The 18,790-nt window shown below is 37.0% G+C and overlaps 1 protein-coding gene across 8 annotated transcripts in view; it reads left to right on the top strand.

Annotated features, from left to right (window-relative positions):
* The window catches only part of Rhobtb1 (Rho related BTB domain containing 1), a 129,086-nt gene that overhangs the window by 38,917 nt on the left and 71,379 nt on the right, over positions 1-18,790 (top strand). The window contains exon 1 of one of the 8 annotated variants that reach the window (XM_070021041.1): positions 17,207-17,276. The exons of the other annotated variants lie outside the window; for them this stretch is intronic. The gene's annotated coding sequence lies outside the window, so the exon portion shown is untranslated. Of the gene's footprint in view, positions 1-17,206; positions 17,277-18,790 lie in introns of those variants that run through there. 8 annotated transcript variants of the gene reach the window in all.

Below are 18,790 nucleotides of genomic sequence, written 5' to 3' on the forward strand. Positions count from 1 at the left end.
CTGATCATTGTTTTTCTGTTCCCACATGACTTCACATTAAAAAGGTAAAAGGGGTCACAACAAGCTTCCTAGATAGACAAAGAGCCTGACCCTGAGTGTATGCTTTTCCTGTGCTGGGGCTTTCTCTTTTAGCTAATGTTGCTGTTTAAATATTTCACTCTGCTCAGATATTTTATGCAAAGGATGCAACTTTAAATTTAAAAAAAAAAAAACACCTTTTTTGCAAAGTTGCCCTAAATGCCTCCTATAATACCTGTGAATTTATCTTCCGGCATCTCTCTTATTGTACTTGCATTATTTGAACTTTTTATTCACTCTCTTCTCATGAAATTGAGAGCAAGATGAAAACCTTATGTATGCAAAGAAATTATAACTCAGTATTTGTTAAGGCATTTGGATTTGGGAGCTGAAGTCGACAAAAGCTGCCCACCTATACAGCAGTGTGGGGTTGGGCAGCATTCATGCTGTACATTTGATCAAACCAAATAGAGTGGCTTGTCTTTGTGATCACTTGTTTATGCCATTTATTTGGGCTGGAAGCTATACATATTGGCCATACTTCTTGGGAGAATTCTGCCATCCCAACAATAGCCATGTGCAATATTACAACCAAAACTTTATTGAGATGTTCCAAAGAGGACATGCATTGATATCAGCCTTCCCAGAATTACCAATGATGGTCTAATTCTACTTTAGGATGACATATTTACCTACATACATTGACACTGGTGGGTATTTCAAGTGGCATTGCTTTGAAGTATTAAAGGGAGGAGAATTATAGTATTGTCAGTGTATACACAATGCATATGGCACCAGGACTGACTTGGGATGGGGACAAAATTATTACAACTGGACCAGGAACTAGAGCATTAAAAAAAACCATTTTGTATTTGACCCCAAATTGACCAAATTAGCTGTTATCTTCAGAATTGTTGGACACCACACTGAAAAGATGTTAAGATTTTACCCAGGACAAAGCTTCTAGATATTTCTCAAGTACAACATATCTTTAGAGGAAATTTAAAAAGTATGGCCAAAAAGGAAGTGGCGCTGTGACTCAAGTGGTAGAGCGCTAGCCTTGAGCTGAAGAGCTGAGGACAGTGCCCAGGCCCAGAGTTCAAACCCCAAGACCGACAAAAAAAAGTATGACCAAAAATAACCTAGACATTTACATTTATGTTATATGGGGAAGATGCCACACAATTTGCTTCTTTCTGACATGGAAATTTCCCTAATTTTCCAATTTTTTTGCAAAAATAGTGTTTTACATGAAAAAAATCATAACTTTATGTATGCAAGCCAACTTAGGTTTTCTGAATAGCCCAGATTTTATTTTACTTTGCAAGCTGAAATGATTAATGTGGAATCACTTTTCAATTCTCCTGTTACTTCTATGCACTTAGGTTCAAAAGATATATATAATCATCATGTGTATATCAGTTTATTATCTCTTCTAGGAAAGTATCTCTTTTTGTTGGGAAAAGTTATATTGGAAGTCACAGATGATCAAATGATTAATTTAATTTTGGTTCCACAACAGATGGCTAACTGCATATAAGCTTTCTAATTAACAGACATTTTCTAATTTGTGGCTCTTTTTCATAATTTTTACTCACAGCAGTCCTACCATTTGGATCTCAGGTACAACAAAACAATCACCACTTCCTTCAAAAACATTATAAATGTTCACTCCATTGATTAGCAATTTAAGAACATTTTAATAGAATAATAACCTCATTTGTTAAGAATTTATAACTTAATAAAGCATTGGTACATACACAGCAATGTATTTGCACTTCACAGTGATCCTAGGCAGACAGGCTAAGTAGGTCTATCTTTCAGGATCAAGAAACTTTCTTGAAATCATGTAATCTGCAAAATTGTGAACCTGTTTCCCAGACAAGTTTTCTTGCTCTTTATGACATTTTAGTGAGGTTGTAGTTACAATACCATTGTATTCATTTTATAAAACAGGATAATCTCATTATGTGATAATGTAACTATTCACAATGGTACTATTATTGTGGACACTGCCACGGGTATTATCTGCACAGGTGATTTCTCTGAGCACATTATAAATGACACCCTTAGCCACCTCCCATGCCCAAGTCAATAAGCAAAGGAAGAGCTGAAAGGAGAGTTTGAAAAGGACCACAAAGCTGCTGATGTTAACAGTGGAGATAACAAGCTCAGGGACATTTTAAAGGGAGTAAACAATGGAATAGGACCAAGAATTAACACCCACTAACACCCAGGGAATGGCCAAGCTGCCAGTGCTAATGTCAAGGGCCCCAGAACACACAACCCAATTGTAGTCATTACAACTCCTTTATGACTTTCACTAGGATTGTCCATACGTAAGAAAGCATCAGGTATACGGTAGGAACATAGTCCAAAAGTAAGTTAAACCTTGCCTGTGAATATTTACAGTATAAATATTCAGCCCAACCAAATAGTTCAAAATCTCAGATGGGTGCTATAAAAATGACTTTCTTTTCAAGAAAAATGGTGTTTGATCCAACAGACATGCAGATGATTAAATTTCCAATTCTCCAGAGAGGTATTTTGTTTGTGTGCATAGCTTATTTACAACTGGCAAAAAAAGAAAAGAACAAAAAAAAAAACTCCACAAAAACAAAAACAAGTCTGACTCCAGATGTCAGGCCCCATTGTATTACTAAAATAAATATTCTATTTGATTAAATTCACCAGCATAATCAATTGGGGGTTCTACTTGTCACATTAATTACATTCTATGGAAACTCTGAAAGAATTTAATTAAATTTTTCACTTAGGACTTATCGGAGTTTGTTGCACATGGTAATGAAACCATTGGTACCTTCCCAAGATTAAATCGCACAAGACTCTCTATCCTTCTGTTTCCCTTCCTGCTGAAATTATCAATTTACTTAGAGAACCACCTGGGATGACAGGCAGGAGACAGGAGAATTTGAAAACTTTCCACACCTACCAGTCCCCCTGTCAGAACAAATTGATATTTCTAGTCTACTGTTGATCATTATGCCATTTAGATCCTAATAGCTCATTCTTTAAAACATTAACACATCTACCTACAATAAGTAGTTCAATATATGCAGCGAATATATGTTCCAGTCACATAATCTTATTTAATCTTCAAAGCACTTAGAAGTTTATTTCCATTACACAGCTGTGGAGACTGAGGTACCAGTCAATGGATGGCAAAGGAGAGAGGCAGGATTTAATCCTAGTCAAAACTCATTCCCAGTCCCGTTTACTTATTTTTATAGCTGCCAAAACAGACCCAGAGTCCAAAGAATGTATAACTGGAAATGACAGAGACAAAGCTAGCCCTCAGCTTTCCTGACATCTACCTGCTCTCTTAATTGCCATGAGACATCACTATCAAGCCTGAGCTAGTCAGCTTTTTCTGTTTGTCCCACTTTCGTTTCAGCGTAGCAGCAGCAGGGCTGAGAGACATGTAGGCAATATCCATTAGTGCCATGGCCTGTGATGTGTAGAGCAATCACATTTTTAATGGGCTCTGTGTCTGAGTCTTTGCTTGTCTGCATAGCTTTTAAAGTGATCTGGAGTAAATCTATTGCTCACTTGGCAATCAACATTTGGCTTGGATCCTCAAATGGTAAAAATGAGCTATCTGTGGGAGTTTGCTTTCTTCCTTATCTCTAAAAACTTTTTCCAGAGGATTCCATATTGTAGTTCCCTATCCTAAGGACAAGAACCATGAGTATTTTATAGAAAGCCCCCACTCTCAACTACACATCTGACATGCCTTTCCATACTTTAAACACTTATTTTATGGTGAATGGGTGTTGAGCGTCATCAATTGCTTGTTATTGTCTATTGGGATGATTACATGGCTTTCTAGGCTATTGATGTGGTGATTTATATTATTGATTTTTGAATGTTAAGCTAATCATGCATTCCTGAGACAACTTAGTCATGCCCTGTCCCTTGTACAAACTGTGGATTCTAATTGCTAATATTTTGCTTTAGATTTGTGGGTTCACAATACCCTTGACAGAGTTTCTCCAGTATTTACATATATAAAAAGTAATTGAATTACAATGTGAAAATTATTCCCCTGAAGTACAATTTTTTTAAAGGAGCCATTCAGATGGCTTTACCTTGTCCTGAAGGCCATGGCATTCAAGGTTTTTACCTTCTCAGGAAGAAGATAGGGAACTTCTATAATTTCACCTTACACCAGGACCACATGAGAATACTTTTAGCTCTTCAAAACTATCATGCTAGTCAGGTACCAGTGGCTTACCCCTGTAATATTAGCTACTCAGGAGGCTGAGATCTGAGGATCTCAGTTCAAAGCCAGCACAGGGAAGAAAAATCTGTGAAAGTCTTTTCTCCAGTTAACCACTCAAAGGCCAAAAGCATAGCTGTAGCTTAAGTGGTAGGGTGCTACTCTTGAGCAAAACAGCTAAGCAACAGCAACCAGGCCCTGAGTTTACATGCCAGTACCAACACCCAAAAAGAAGGAACCAACAAAAAAAAAAACCCACCATGTTATTTCAAACCATGTCAGAACCTTGCTAAAGCTGGATAGACTATCTCTCCTCTGTACCTATCTTGTTCTACCTAGCAGGTTTTCATTCATTCATTGAAACTTAAAATAATAAGACATTATCTGGGAACATCTGAATAGTTTTCAGTCACTGCCAGAAGGATATAATCCTTTTCTGCCATTGCCAGAATTTGATCACACACAAGGCTATGCTGTATGAAATTAATTATTATGTTTCCATTTTTTGTCTTTTCTTTTAAGGTAAGAGTTCTTTGGATAATTAAGGCTCAGTAATACCCATCAGGGCTACTTGGCAAACATTGAGAAATGAATGCTTTGTCCAATACAAAGGGAAGTTTGTAGGAGCATGGTAAAGTTGTTATAAAGCAAATAAATAATGAATGAGTGAGTGAATGACTTCTTCCTCTAAAATGAAGGATAGCAAAGGGAAAAGGCCAGCCTAGTTTTGGTGATATATTACTACCTTGCACATTAGTCCACAATTAGGTGGGTTGAAACAATAACCATTTCACTTCCTTGCTCACAATTCTATGGCTTGTGGGACACTGTGAGGACAGATATGGTATCAGGTTGGGATGGCTAGCTGGGGCACTTGTGGCTCTAGCAAGATGGATTCATGCACTTTGCAAGCAAGTTGCAACTGGCGTTCAACTGGGAGCTTAGTGTTGGCTGTTATGTTTTGTTTCATTTTTGTGTTGGTACCGGGGATTGAACTCAGGGCCTCACACTCTTGCAGGGCTTTTTCCACCCAAGGCTGAGCCCTATCACTTGAGCCACACCTCTACTTCTGTATTTTTGCTGGTTAGTTGGAGATAAGAGTTACTCACATTTGTCTGCCCAGGCTGGCTTTGAACAGGGATCCTCAGATCTCAGCATCCTGAGTAGCAATGATTATAGGCATGAGCTTCCCATACCCAGCTGTTTTTCCTGGACTTGGCTTGTCTTCCACAGGGCTGTTCCACATCCATGAGAGAGTTAGGCTTCTCATGAATGGCAGTTCTATGTATAGTCTAACTTTTTAAGACATGGCTAACTTCCTCTGGGGTGTAAAAGAAGAGTTACTAGATCTTCTAGCTGATTGGGTCCAGAACTGACATGGCTTTTCCTCAGCCACATTTTATTGGTTAAAGCAGGGCAGTGGACCACACTCTCCCAGACAAGGATACAAATACTGTAAGTCATGGTTCCTTGGAGGCCACCAAAGTTACTGTCTACTGCTGTGAGATCATTGCCATATTGATTGCAAAAATAATGTCAACTTTATGTAAAACTCCCACTCTGTCTCTGTGATGAAAATGTGGCTGATGGTTGACAATTTAAAAACCATATCCATTCAATGTTTTAATTCCAGGTTTTGATTATAGATCCAATTCTGCTCACTCATAATTTTTTTTAATTGCTCCCCCGACTTGTGCAATATCATGATCTCAAACCTTTTAAAACTAAAATCAGTTGAGCTTCTTTTTCAAGAGGACAGGTTTAGAAGCTTTAGGTTTCTAAAACAAATGAGAGTTTGACATTCTTAGAATGAACACTTTTCTTTACAAACTTTAGGATGTATCTCATGGGCATTCCTTATAAAATGTTTTGCTTCAACCTTCCACATGTAAAAATGGAATCAGGTCAAGTTGCTTGTGGTTTCTGTCCTTTATAGCTGCTTATCATTCCTACCTCTTTTAGTTTAGGATTCATTTTGTTGTTGTTGTTGTTGTTGCCTTTATTGAGTCTTTTAACCACATGTCCTGAGGACCCAATTATTGACTTTTTAATCAGATTAACAGTTGGTGGGCTGGGAATGTGGCTTAGTGGTAGAGTGCTTGCCTAGTATGCATGAAGCCCTGAGTTCTATTCCTCAGTACCACATAAACAGAAAAGGCCAGATTAACAGTTGGATCTTTGTCTATTCTGACAAAGCATAGAATATACACTCCCAAGTGGTGTCTCCTCATGGTAAGTCCTTCTTCTTTTACCATTATTGTACAGTGGGTGGGAATTTGGTTCCGATTTAGAATTTTAATCCTTGAACATCCCTCTCTAAACATCTGATCTTGCACAAGTGACTTAACCTCTCTGTACTGAGGCTTTCTTATCTACACAGCAGAAATGACAACCATATGTAAGGATTGTAATGGGAATGACAACAGGATTGTCATGAGGATTAAGTGTGATCAGGCATGCAAAGCACTGCACAGTGTCAGCTATGAGTAAGCATCCGTATGTTGTTATTTTATTGTTATTGAATGCAGTGTTATAAATCTCTTTTACATCATGCAGAAGCAGATTACTAAACTTGAAAATTATCCTCAAACCAATGGTTTTGTTTCCCCTCTCTACTTACTCATTTGGCTTTTCCATTTTAGCATTTTTAATATTTTGGCATTTGACTTTGATTGGTTGGTTTGAAAGATGAGAAAAGGAAGGCATTTGGGCTACCTTCTAAGGCACAGTGGTGGCTACATCACTGCACCAAACTGTTTGGGAACAGTTGAAGTCACCCAGAACAGAATCACCAGCCTAGTAACAAAGGAGGCCTACTGTAAACCACAACATATGATAATAATTGAGTGTCTCCATTGAGCACATTCAGGATGAAAATTGTTATACATGTAACAAAAGTATTTAAACAAAAAAGCTAGCCATAATGGCATAACCTTCATTTTCAGTATTGTGACATACTCATTTTTCATCTGTGTCTGGACATCTGAGTTTCTGTTTCCTTTGCAGTCAAACTCTGGACCCCTGTCACTCAGTAGATCACAAATGGAGGCCAAAGAAATGCTTTCTAATACCGAATCAGCTATTTCTAGGCTACCACAATTACAATATTTTATAACCAGCAACACTGGTACACACCACACTAGCCATTTGAATGAAGCCCTTGTGTTATATAATGATAGTTAGGGGTGACCCAGGACAGCCTCTCCTTGAATAATTGACCACAGTGACCCATATGCCTAACCAATCAGAAGGAAGCATCCTTGCTACATGTTTGACATGATTGATCCAGGCTGTACACTGTTTCCCTATTATTTACTCTGAGGTTCACAGAGTGATTGAATTAGTATCCATTTGGTGATAGGCATTTTAGAGACCACACAGAAGGATCCCTTGTCAAATACATATGGGCATCTTGGCATAGACTGTCTCCCTCTTCTAAATTTATACTTTCACATATAAATGTTCTAAGAAGTCTTATCATAAGATACAATTTTCCTTAAGAAGATAATAAAATACAAACTATTTCCTGACTTGACCGTTTATTTTAAAATAAAGCACTATTCCTCATTTGATATCAGACTTTTCCTTCAAGACAAACCCAAAAGAACATATATTGAGAAATGCTACTTGACTAATTACAGTTATTTAAAATCTGTTACTTAGATAATTTTTAAAGATTTTTCCACTTCCATCCAATTTCTCTCTCTCTCTGTCTCTCTCTGTCTCTCTGCTCTGTCTCTGTCTCTCTGTCTCTCTGTCTCTCTGTCTCTCTCTCTCTGTCTTCACCTTCTCTAACTCAAGAACATTGTTAAATTAGACAAATAAAAGTCAAGGATTTAACTGACATTAAAATTTTAGATAAACAGCAAATTGTTCTTATTATAAAAAGATATCAGATATTGCACAGGGCTGTGGAATATAATTGCATGTCTTCTCTTTTATCTGGTAATCCTAAAACAAAGTCACATGAGCCACCAGTGAGTAATTAATGAAACTGTCAGCTTAACTTAGTAATAAAAACTTGGGGCAAAATCACTCAGTGCTCATTGAATAAGCTTTTAAATTTTTCCATAGCAAATGTGTGAAGCACTTTTTAAGACCTTTCTATCTTCTTCTTTCTGTAAAGATTTTAAAATGAACAGTGAATTCACTCTGGAAACATTAGTTTACCATAATCTCTTTAGTCTGAGCATTGTCATTGAACCAGATGAAGAAACTCTACCCTGAGTCACATGACATGACTTGTCCAAGAACAATCTTCCAGAAGACTTGAGTTCTATTGCCAAACTTGCAGGCCAATGGCCCAGAATTTCACTGTGCAGGCTTTGTCTATTGTTTACTGTCTTTTGAAGGGTCAAAATGCCATATTTAAGCCAGGCACTGGGGACTCATAATTGCAACCCTAGTTATTCAAGATCCGGAAAATATCAGGTTCAAGGCCAGTGAAGGAAGAAAGATCCATAAGATTCCAGCAAGAAGCCAGCTAGAGACATGGCTCACATGGTAAAGAACCAACCAAGCACTGAAGATGAGCAAGAGTGAGGCCCTGAGTTCAAGCCTGGTTATACCCCCCTCAAAAAAAAGACACACACAATACCATGTTTCAAAAACTAATAGGCATACTTAGCCAGGTTCACCATTTTGATTAAGTCATAATAAAATGTGACACATTAAAAATAAGTGTAGAGTTTAAATTATATTGGCTGTAACAATGTTTCTCTAGAAAAAAAAGGCATGTCACTATCATCTAATATGCCAGTCCCTCATTAGTGTATGAAAGTAATACTGTACCTTTAAAGTGTTTCTGTTTACAAACTCTTATTCAGGATAACAGTCATGTCAAATGTTTTACTAGAAGAAATATACATCCCAGAAGTAATCACAAGGAACAAACGGCTATACTCAGAAGAGCAACAGTTCTGATAAGTTCCTTCTTATAGAAAGCTGAACACTTTATAAATCCCACACAGTGTATTCCCTTTACTATTAAAGAGAGATGTTATTTGGATTACAGTACTGAAAACTGCTAAATGCCAATTAAGTTTTGCTTTTTCTTTCCTGTGAATGTCTCATGCAGCATGTATCTTATACAAATACCATTGTTCCTTCAAGTGCTAGACAACCTAGAGAAGAGACTGAGGGGTTTTAGGGTTTTCAACAAAGATGTTGGGTATTATATTGATCAATAATTAAAAACCCAAAGGGATGATGACATTGATTAAGATGCATTCTACTTATAATCTGAGTTGTTGAACTGAAACCCTTTTGCACAATTACTTAAGACAAATTAAGAACCCATTCAAAGAAATGGGTTCATGTATAAAGCTTTCCCCACGTTAGAAGGATATGAACATGGGGTTCTAAACATCAAGAAATATTTATTTTGGGGAGTCTTGGGGTTTGAACTCATACTTGCTAGGCAGGCTTTCTAATATGGAGCTATGTCTCTAGCCCTTCTCCTTTTCTCCCTCCCCATCCCCCATTGGTTATTTTTTAGATAGACTCTTACCTCCTGCACCTCCTGCCTGGCCCATGTCTGGAGAGTAATCTGCCTTATTTTAGACTTTCTAGCATAGCTGGGATGCCAGGCATGTGTCACCATGCCCAGCTTTTTCCACTGAAATGGAGTTCAGAGGACTTTTTTGTCCAGGCTGACCTGAAACCACAATCTTCCCAATCTCAGACTCCCAAATATCTAGGATTACAGGCATGAACCTTTGGTACCTAACTAAGAAATAGTCTTACTCAAATAACTAAAACCAAGTGATAGACTCACTGTGAGCCTACCTCCATGTCTTACCCATGCTGCCTGTAGTATTACCTTGTTTAATTCATTAAGGGATGGGACAATAATTTAGCATCTTAAATTATTAAAGGAAATGACAAGGAACGAACTAAATACTGTGTTGTATCTTTTCACACAAATTATGTTTCTTTGAATTATTGGGTGGCACTGAGGGCTTAGCGCTCACAGGCACCCAATCCGCACATGCTTGGCCCTTGTCAAAGATTAATAAATATCTTATCTAATAAATATCAGTTCCCTCCCAACTCTAACCTAGCAGAAGTGACTTGACCTTTCTCACCCTTGGCTTACTGATTTGCACAATGGGATTCATCACAATATCTGCTCTCCAGAATCATTGTGAGGCATTCACAAGTGTAAAAGCATTCAGGACCTTGCCCAGTACATAGGCGGTTCTTATTAAACCTTAGCTTGTTTTACAACAGATGAAAGACTCATGTGGTGATCTTAATGTTTTTTTTTTTTTTTTTTTTTTTATCTGTTTGCATTTTATTTAAATCTGCAATAGATGCAGTTTCCAATGAGGTGTTACATATTTAAAAGTCAACAGAAAAAGTACACACATTTTGGTAGAAGATAAAACTATGAAGTATCTATAATAATTAATTCCTCAAAAGCAAACATTTGTTCATCAGAGTAAGCTATTATTTCTATGAGAATCAATCCCAATTTTTATTCCATAAAATCATCCTAGACTAACAGTTTCCAATTTGTAAGGTACACCTTAAAATTCCCTAAATTCACATCATGACTAACTTATCACTATTGTGAAGAAATACTACACTTCTGCTAATGTGATGCCCTTCGTCTTGCGGAAAGAACACTATACTAAATTTTGCTGCATCGTTTTCCCCCCAGTGGAATTCCTGAGATCAGAGCACTTGCAAATAATATTTTTATTTTTATTTTATATTTATTTTATTATATATTTATATATATATTATCTATCATAGATATTCAGGAGATCTGAATATCTGAATATTAAGATCTGAAGATTATGGTTCAAAGCCCACCCAAGCAGGAAGCTTCCTTAAATTCTTTTTTTTATTTTTTTTTTTTTTTTATTTTTTTATTTTTTTTAAATTGTATTTTATTTTATTTGAGAACATACTGTACAAAGGGGCTACAATTACATGGGCAGGATAATGGATACATTTCTTACCAAGCATTGCAGCCTCCTCCTTTGTTTACCCTTCACTTCCCTTCCCTGCCTCCCCCCTCCCCCCACCCAATTTTACCCCCCTCCCCCCACGTATGAGTCAAGCCGAAAAGGTCAGATAATGTGATGCTAGGAAAATGAACCCTTAAATATGTATTTTAATGTTTTCGTTTCTTTCATGCATGTATTTCTAATGCATTTATAAGATTATTTCTTTGTTGCTTTGTATGTCCCTCCCCCACAGTGTAACCCCCGTTTTCACTATATTTGATGTCAGTATAACATGTGGAGTAGATGGGGACAAACAAGTCGTTTAAGGATTCAGGTGGACCTGTTGCAACAATGAGAAGTACAAAATGTCATGTTAATGTTTATTTTTATTCTTGCACACTAGTAAGAAATCTGTTTATAACACTTTAATCTTCAAGAAATACTTCTTATAGATCTCTAAGTGTTTTTATATGAGTGATAAATGTTGGTAGTGATTACTGTAGGACAAATGGAAGGTCTTTCGTTAAAATGCAGCGATATCACAAGTCACATAGGTAGATGGCCAGTATGGATGAGTGATTATAGAACATCACAACTGAGGAGTCTTGAAAACGTTTTCTCATTACCAAATCCAAAATATTTGTACAAGAGTCTTTTGGCTTTTTGGGTTTTGTTGGTTTGGAATATGTGCATATACAATGAGTTATCTCAGGAGCTGGATCAAGTATAAACATGAAATTTATTTATGTTTCACAGGCCTAACACAGAAACTTGGGTGTTTAACATTTTTAGTAATTTTATGCACAAGGTTTCATGCTATGGAAGTTTTCACTCTTGAGAGTATGTCAGGACTCCCAAATTTTTAGTTTGGAGTACTTTTTCTTTTTAGATTAGGGATGCTCAAGCTGTATTTAAAACTATTTACTCTGGGCTTGCCTGTTCGTAATGCTTTTCGAAGCACTGTGGGAAGCTCACTGAAACTTTAGAGTCCTGGAAGATGGGTGTTGAGAAGGGAAGTAAGACTTTGTCCCTGATCCCATGAGTCCCTGGCTTATGTTTACAAGCTGAGGGACACAAAGTTGATCCTAGAGTGCTTAACTGCTTATGACAACCACATGTGATGCACTTAACTATGGGTTCATAAATGGGAGTTGACCAAGTGCTAATCAGTCATGTGAGACACTAAAGAAAACCTAAATATTTACAGAGCTAAGAAGAGACCCTGAGGTTCTGTGCGTGGAAACTGATGCTCTTGAGTCCCAGGCAAGAATTCAGGTCTTTTGTGTGTTTACTTTAGGAACATTTATAAATGCACTAATGGTACCAATTTAAGAAAAGTCTCATGATTTTGCTTTTATTTTTCCCTAGAGACTGACTGTTAATCATCTTTCTAGAGCATTGGTGTTTCTAAAACTTTATTAAGTTAGTGTACAACACACTAAATTATTTAAGAGTATGTCTACTTGGTCAGAAGGTCAGGCTTAGAATTTGGGGTTAGTCAATATTCTGATTCCCCCTCTACTAACAGAGCAGATATTTATCCTCTGGGAAACATCGTTTACCCATTTTTCATGTCAGAGGGTCATGCTCCTCAAGGCTATCATCAAGGCTAAGTGACTCTTGTATCAAGTGTTTAGTAAGCTCAGTAATGAGGAAAATGAAATGTGAATATGTTACATGTAGAATTCTTTTCTAAAATTGTGTGTGTGTGTGTGTGTGTGTGTGTGTGTGTGTGTGTGTGTGTGTACAGTTGTAGCCAGCTTATTTTGTGCATGTTTGTACCTGCAGTGTAGCTCCTTTTTGTAGATGAGGGGAGAAAAACAGCAATTGCAAGTCAGTGACAGAGAAAACAAAAACATTTAAACTCAAATATTTAACTTCTACCTTCCAAAATTTGTAAAAGGCACATGTGTCTGTATGTATTTATGTATGTATGTATGTATGTATTTATGTATGTATGTATGTATGTGTGTATATATATATGTGAGTACATACATATATAAATATATACACACATCTATCTATCTATCTATCTATCTATCTATCTATCTATCTATCTATCTATCTATCTATCTAACCTATATATATTGGGAGAAGAATGTGAGTGAATTGTGGGAAGAATATAATTCCTATGTAATTAGTCTTTGCTTTCCCAAATCAAACAATAGCCTGGGCTGCACAACCATTTGTAAATGCCCTTAAAATGAGCCTCTATTCACAACTTTGGAAATTTACATTCTACAAAACATTTAGCGCAGACATTCTGTCTAGTCCTCAACAACTTTCTACAAAGTTATTCTTCCTGCCTATGTTGAATATATGGAATGTTGAAGTACAAGGCCTAAGGACCCAGCATAGAATTAATATACAGCCAGAAATAATCAGTGTACAGCTGAAATGCAAATCCATTTTCTTCTCTTTCCATTTTCTCACTTTAACATATGTTTTAGTTTTCATTGTTGTTATCATGCTTGTTAATGAAAGAAGCAGTATTATATGAAATAAATAAGACAGCTTTATGCTTGCTCTGACACATAAATGTAATTTCTTTCTAATGAGGTAATAGTGAAGTCTATCATTAGCACCTTTTGTATTTTAAGAATGAATATTAATACCAGTCCATTAGTGAAATAAATGTCCCTGTCAAACAGAGATCATTTTTTTCTGGTTAAGAATCATATTATTACTTTTTAAAAGCCAAAGCTATAGCCAGAACATTAAATTGTTACGCTTTTCTTCTTTCTAGAGTTGTAAAATACGCGTTTTCCAATCTATAATGCCATACCTGAGAAAAGCCAGATAGATGACCATAAAGGCTATTTGCTCTCTCCTCTTATGCCTGCTGAGCTAGACCACTGTAACACCATTTTGGTAGAAGAGATTTTTGACAGGAAGAAGAATGGAATGAGAATTGCTGAGCTTGCAAAATCACATCTTTACCAAATATCCTATTCCAACAGAAAACTTAATGAATGGATCCATACAGAACAGTATGGCAGTTTACACAATTTAACAGGTTATATAAAGGGTACCTTTTGACTATTTTTAGCCAGGTAAAACAGGAACTGCCATGTAAAAACCATGTTGCCTTCACAAAACCAGGAGTAAAAAAAAGTAGTCTTTAATACTTCTACCTTTAAATGTGTAATCATGGAAATGCAAAAATTAGATCACTAAGTTAGCCTGAGTATTCACCTATATTTCTTTTTCTAAAATGATGCATTAGGACTGGGGATATGGCTTAGTGGTAGAGTGCTTGCTTAGTGGTAGCATGCATGAAGCCCTGGCTTCGATTCCTCAGTACCACATATACAGAAAAAGCTGGAAATGATCCTCTGGCTCATAGGGTAGAGTGCTATCCTTGAGCAAAAGAAACTCAGGGACAGTGCCCAGGCCCCAGGACTGGCAAAAAAAAAAAGACTATATAAATACAGTCAGGGGAGGGGAGGATGATTCATTTAAAAATCTGATTATCCTAAAAGTCACATCAGGACCAATAGTGATACACTATTGGTGATACAGGCCGAAGTCCACTTTTACCTTTCAGAGAAAGTACATGGCTCTCAGTTAATTTCCCAAACCAAAAGTAGCTCTGATGATCCCAAGAAGAGCATGCAGAGAATAGGGGCTTGGAGATTTCCAGAGCTGTTTTGAGTAACATTTGTGACAAATTTTCCTTAGGCAGATTTCACATGACTGGATCACTCCTACCAGAGGATTTCCATTATTACACAAGTGATAGATGTGTACTAAGACCTGTGTTCATGCAAAGCCTACCTGTTGTGCTTGGGACAGAAAGGATAGTGACTGTAACTTATTCTATACTGCTGACTTACCAGCCACTCTAAAGCTAGGGAAAGGGCCTCCTATGTGGGATGTTGGGCTGGACCTTGCACCTGCTAAGCCTAGTCAGGAATAGAGGAGGCACTCCTGTTTCTGGTGCATATTTCTGGTACAGGTTTCTAGAGATCATGCTCTGTTTTGGCCCATGAGTATTTAGCATTACTGAAGAGCCCCAGAAGGGAATCATGTTTAATTGTCCCTACATGATTCACCAGAGCTCAACCCATTGTTCAAAGGGTTGCTAGAAAGCTGGCCTCCAACTAAATCTGTAAAGAGAAATTGTCAGGAAGCTGCTGCTTAAATCCAGTGCTCGGCCTTATCCTGCTTTAAAGTCCAGAACTAGGTTTTTCAAAGGCCAGAATGCAAGAAGCATATCACCAGCAGCGTTTTCTTTTGGGTACCACAGAATTGGTAGCTGATACTAAAGCTACCAGCATAACTATGTTTATTGCAGCATTATTTATCGTAACTAAGATATGGAACCAACCCAGATGCCCCTCAGTAGTTGAATGGATCAAGGAAATGTGGTATATACATGGAATTCTATGCTTCCATAAAAAAGAATGACACCACCCCATTTGTAAGGAAATGGAAGGACTTGGAAAAAATCATGTTAAGTGAAGTAAGCCAAACCCAAAGAAACATAGGTCCCATGGTTTCCTTTATTTGTAACAATTAGTACACATCTAGGAAAATATTAGCAGATGAGCAGAGTAGCTCAATAGCTATGTACAAATGACCATATAGGATGATGCTAAGCAAAACAAACTCTAAGACATGGACACACGGAGTTTTTCTTTGTTGTTGTTTTTAATATACTATATTATTTCTTTTTTATTTTGTGTTTTCCCCCATATCCCCTGTTGTCACTGTATTTGATTTTGGTACCCTGGGTATTGAATATGTTTATCTGAATTAGGGAAGGGAAGGAGAACAACAAAATGGTGAGACAAAGGACAAAGGGGGAAGAATGCAACAGGGATACAAGACAATATGTTGGAAATGATCTGTACAACTTCAGAGGATGAGGGGAGAGGGAAACAGGGAGAAAAATGAGGGAGGAGGTAACAAGTTTGACAAGAAATGTACTCACTACCTTACTTATGTAATTATAACCCCTCTGTACATTACCTTGACAATAAAAGTTTTTAAAAGTTGGTTGTTATTACAAAAACTGTGTTGTTAACTCTACAAATCTACTCTGATAGCTGATTTTTTCTTTTTTTACAATTTTTTGTTATTACAAAGGTGAGGTACAGATGGATTATAGTTAACAGTAAAGAGCACATTTCTTTTTGGACAATGTCACCCCTTCCCTTGCTCTCTCCCAGTTTTTCCCTCCCATCCCTACCCACAAGTATATAATTCACTTTCAGCATAGTATCCAGTGAGTGCCATTGCTGTATTTGTTTATCCTTTGTTCTTACACTCCCAAAGACAGATAAATGAACAAACAAACAGGATAAAAAGAAAACACACACACACACACACACACACACACACACACACACACAAACTGTTTCCATTTTCTGGAGTTCACTTCAATAACTATTTTGTATTATCAGATGCACAAGGATATTGTGCCTTTATGTTCTTCTCCTAACAGCATCATAACTCCTTTGGTCTCACTGGGTGTGAATGCCTAGAGACCTGTATAATTTGTTATATCCTGGAGTATTTTAGATCTAGCCTCCATGTATAAGACAAAACATGCTCTTTTTGTCTCTCTGATCAACAGCTGATTTTCAATACTTTTTTTAACCGAAGACATCTATTCCTTAAAATAGACATAGGAACAAGTATATGTGTTTATATATACATCTATGCATGCATACATACATATAAAAACATGCATATATGTATATATATGTCGCATATATACATATATATATATATGTATTCAAAACCCTGAGCATTCTTGTTCATGAAACTTCTGTGTAACTCCTGGAACTCATCCAGGATAAATAGCCTCCAAATAATGCATAGAGGCACTAAATGCTACATCTAATTCGAAGGCTGCCTTGGTATAAGCCACTCCGCAAAGAGAGTGGGGGGAGGGAAGAGGGGTGAAAGGAAGGAGGGGCGGAAGGAGTGTCTGCGCCTGCGCGGAGTCCAGGCCTCAGCTCCATGTGCAGAGTCCGTCCCAGCGTCGGTTACTGACCATGGAAATGTAAACTTACACAGTAAATCTGAAATGATTCTCGCTATATGAGTTTTCCGTAAGTAATTGCCATACTCAAGAATATTCTCTATACAATTGCTGGGCGTAAAAAATATTGAATATGTTTAAGAAAATGTTGACCAATATTAACTGAGTTGAGACTCTAGTACTGAATTTTGTTTTTGGAAGATAGTGGTTCCTTCCCCCTCTCCCCCCGGAATACGTAAAAAAAAAAAAAATCTGAAAAACAAAGGTAAAAAGATGATCCCAACTATAAAGTCATCCAAAAGATATTTCCGCAAAAATATGACAGAGTTGGTTAATAAGCCCATGAAATGACATTAGACATCATTGTCAACAGGGCAAAACACATTAAAATCACAATGAGCCAGGCACCAGTGATCATGCTTCTTGGCTACTCAGGAGGATGTGATCTGAGAATCCAAGCTGGAACAGGAAAGTCTATGAGATTTTTATCTCCAGTCAACCACCAAAAAAGCTGTACTTGGAGCTCAATGTGGTAAAGCAACAGCCATGAGTAAAAAAAAAAACCAAAAAAAACGACCAGGGCTTGAATTCAAGCACTAGTCACTAGTACTAGTACTAGTCACCTAGTACTAGTACTAGGCACAATGCACAATACATACATACATACATACATACATACATACATACATACATACATACATACATACATACATACATACACACAATTATTGTCCAAAATACTGGTAATACCAAATACTAGTGAGGACATTAGAAGACTTACACTGTCCAGGTGGGATTGTAAAAGGTACAGACGTTTAGTCAGTTGCCTTCTTAGGTATTAATTCCAAAAAGCAGTAGCATGAAAGGATTCTATTGTGATTACAAACAGTTTTGTATGTAGACTATAGGAGTTTTTAATCTAGTGACTTCAGTAAAATATTATCATAGTTAATAAAATGTTTCAAAAAGTTTGTGTAATACAAATATAAAAAATGTTTGAAGTCAAAATGTGCACTTAATTCCACTGAGATTCCAGAGGGTTTTTTATGTTTATTTAAAGGGAAAGGTATTGAGTTTATTGACTTTTATTAGCAAGTAATGGTTTTTGTACAAGGTGCATGCTTTAGTGGTAATCAAAACAGATAGGTTCATAGCAGTGATTCTGCAAGTTGTTATTGCTCCTTTCCTTTCCTTTCCTGATTGTATCTGTTCAACTTGCTGTATTTAACCCAATTTTTCCTCTGACATATCTGAATTACTATCGATGGTCATTTTCTCCAATGTTCTTCTCATCAGTTTCCTTTCCACATGAGGCATTTGGAGAGGACCAATAATTCTGAGTACTTGTTCAATATTTTCTTTGTAAGTGTCTTTTGGAAGCCTGTAGGTGTCAGAACTCCTTGGACAGGTAGTATCAGAAAAGTAAATCTGCCAAATGGGGTCACTCCTGCTCTCAGGACTGACTGGCTTGTTGCTTAAGAGAAGTGTGTCACTTAACAGTAATTGAGGAAATGGAAGCAAATGAGCAAAGGATGTTACAAAGCAAGTCAGTAATAAAATTAGACTTTTGCACTGGTGACCCAG

Source organism: Dipodomys merriami, unplaced genomic scaffold, assembly GCF_024711535.1.
Source record: "Dipodomys merriami isolate MVZ:Mamm:240054 unplaced genomic scaffold, mDipMer1.0.p SCAF_14, whole genome shotgun sequence".
NCBI lineage: Eukaryota > Metazoa > Chordata > Mammalia > Rodentia > Heteromyidae > Dipodomys > Dipodomys merriami.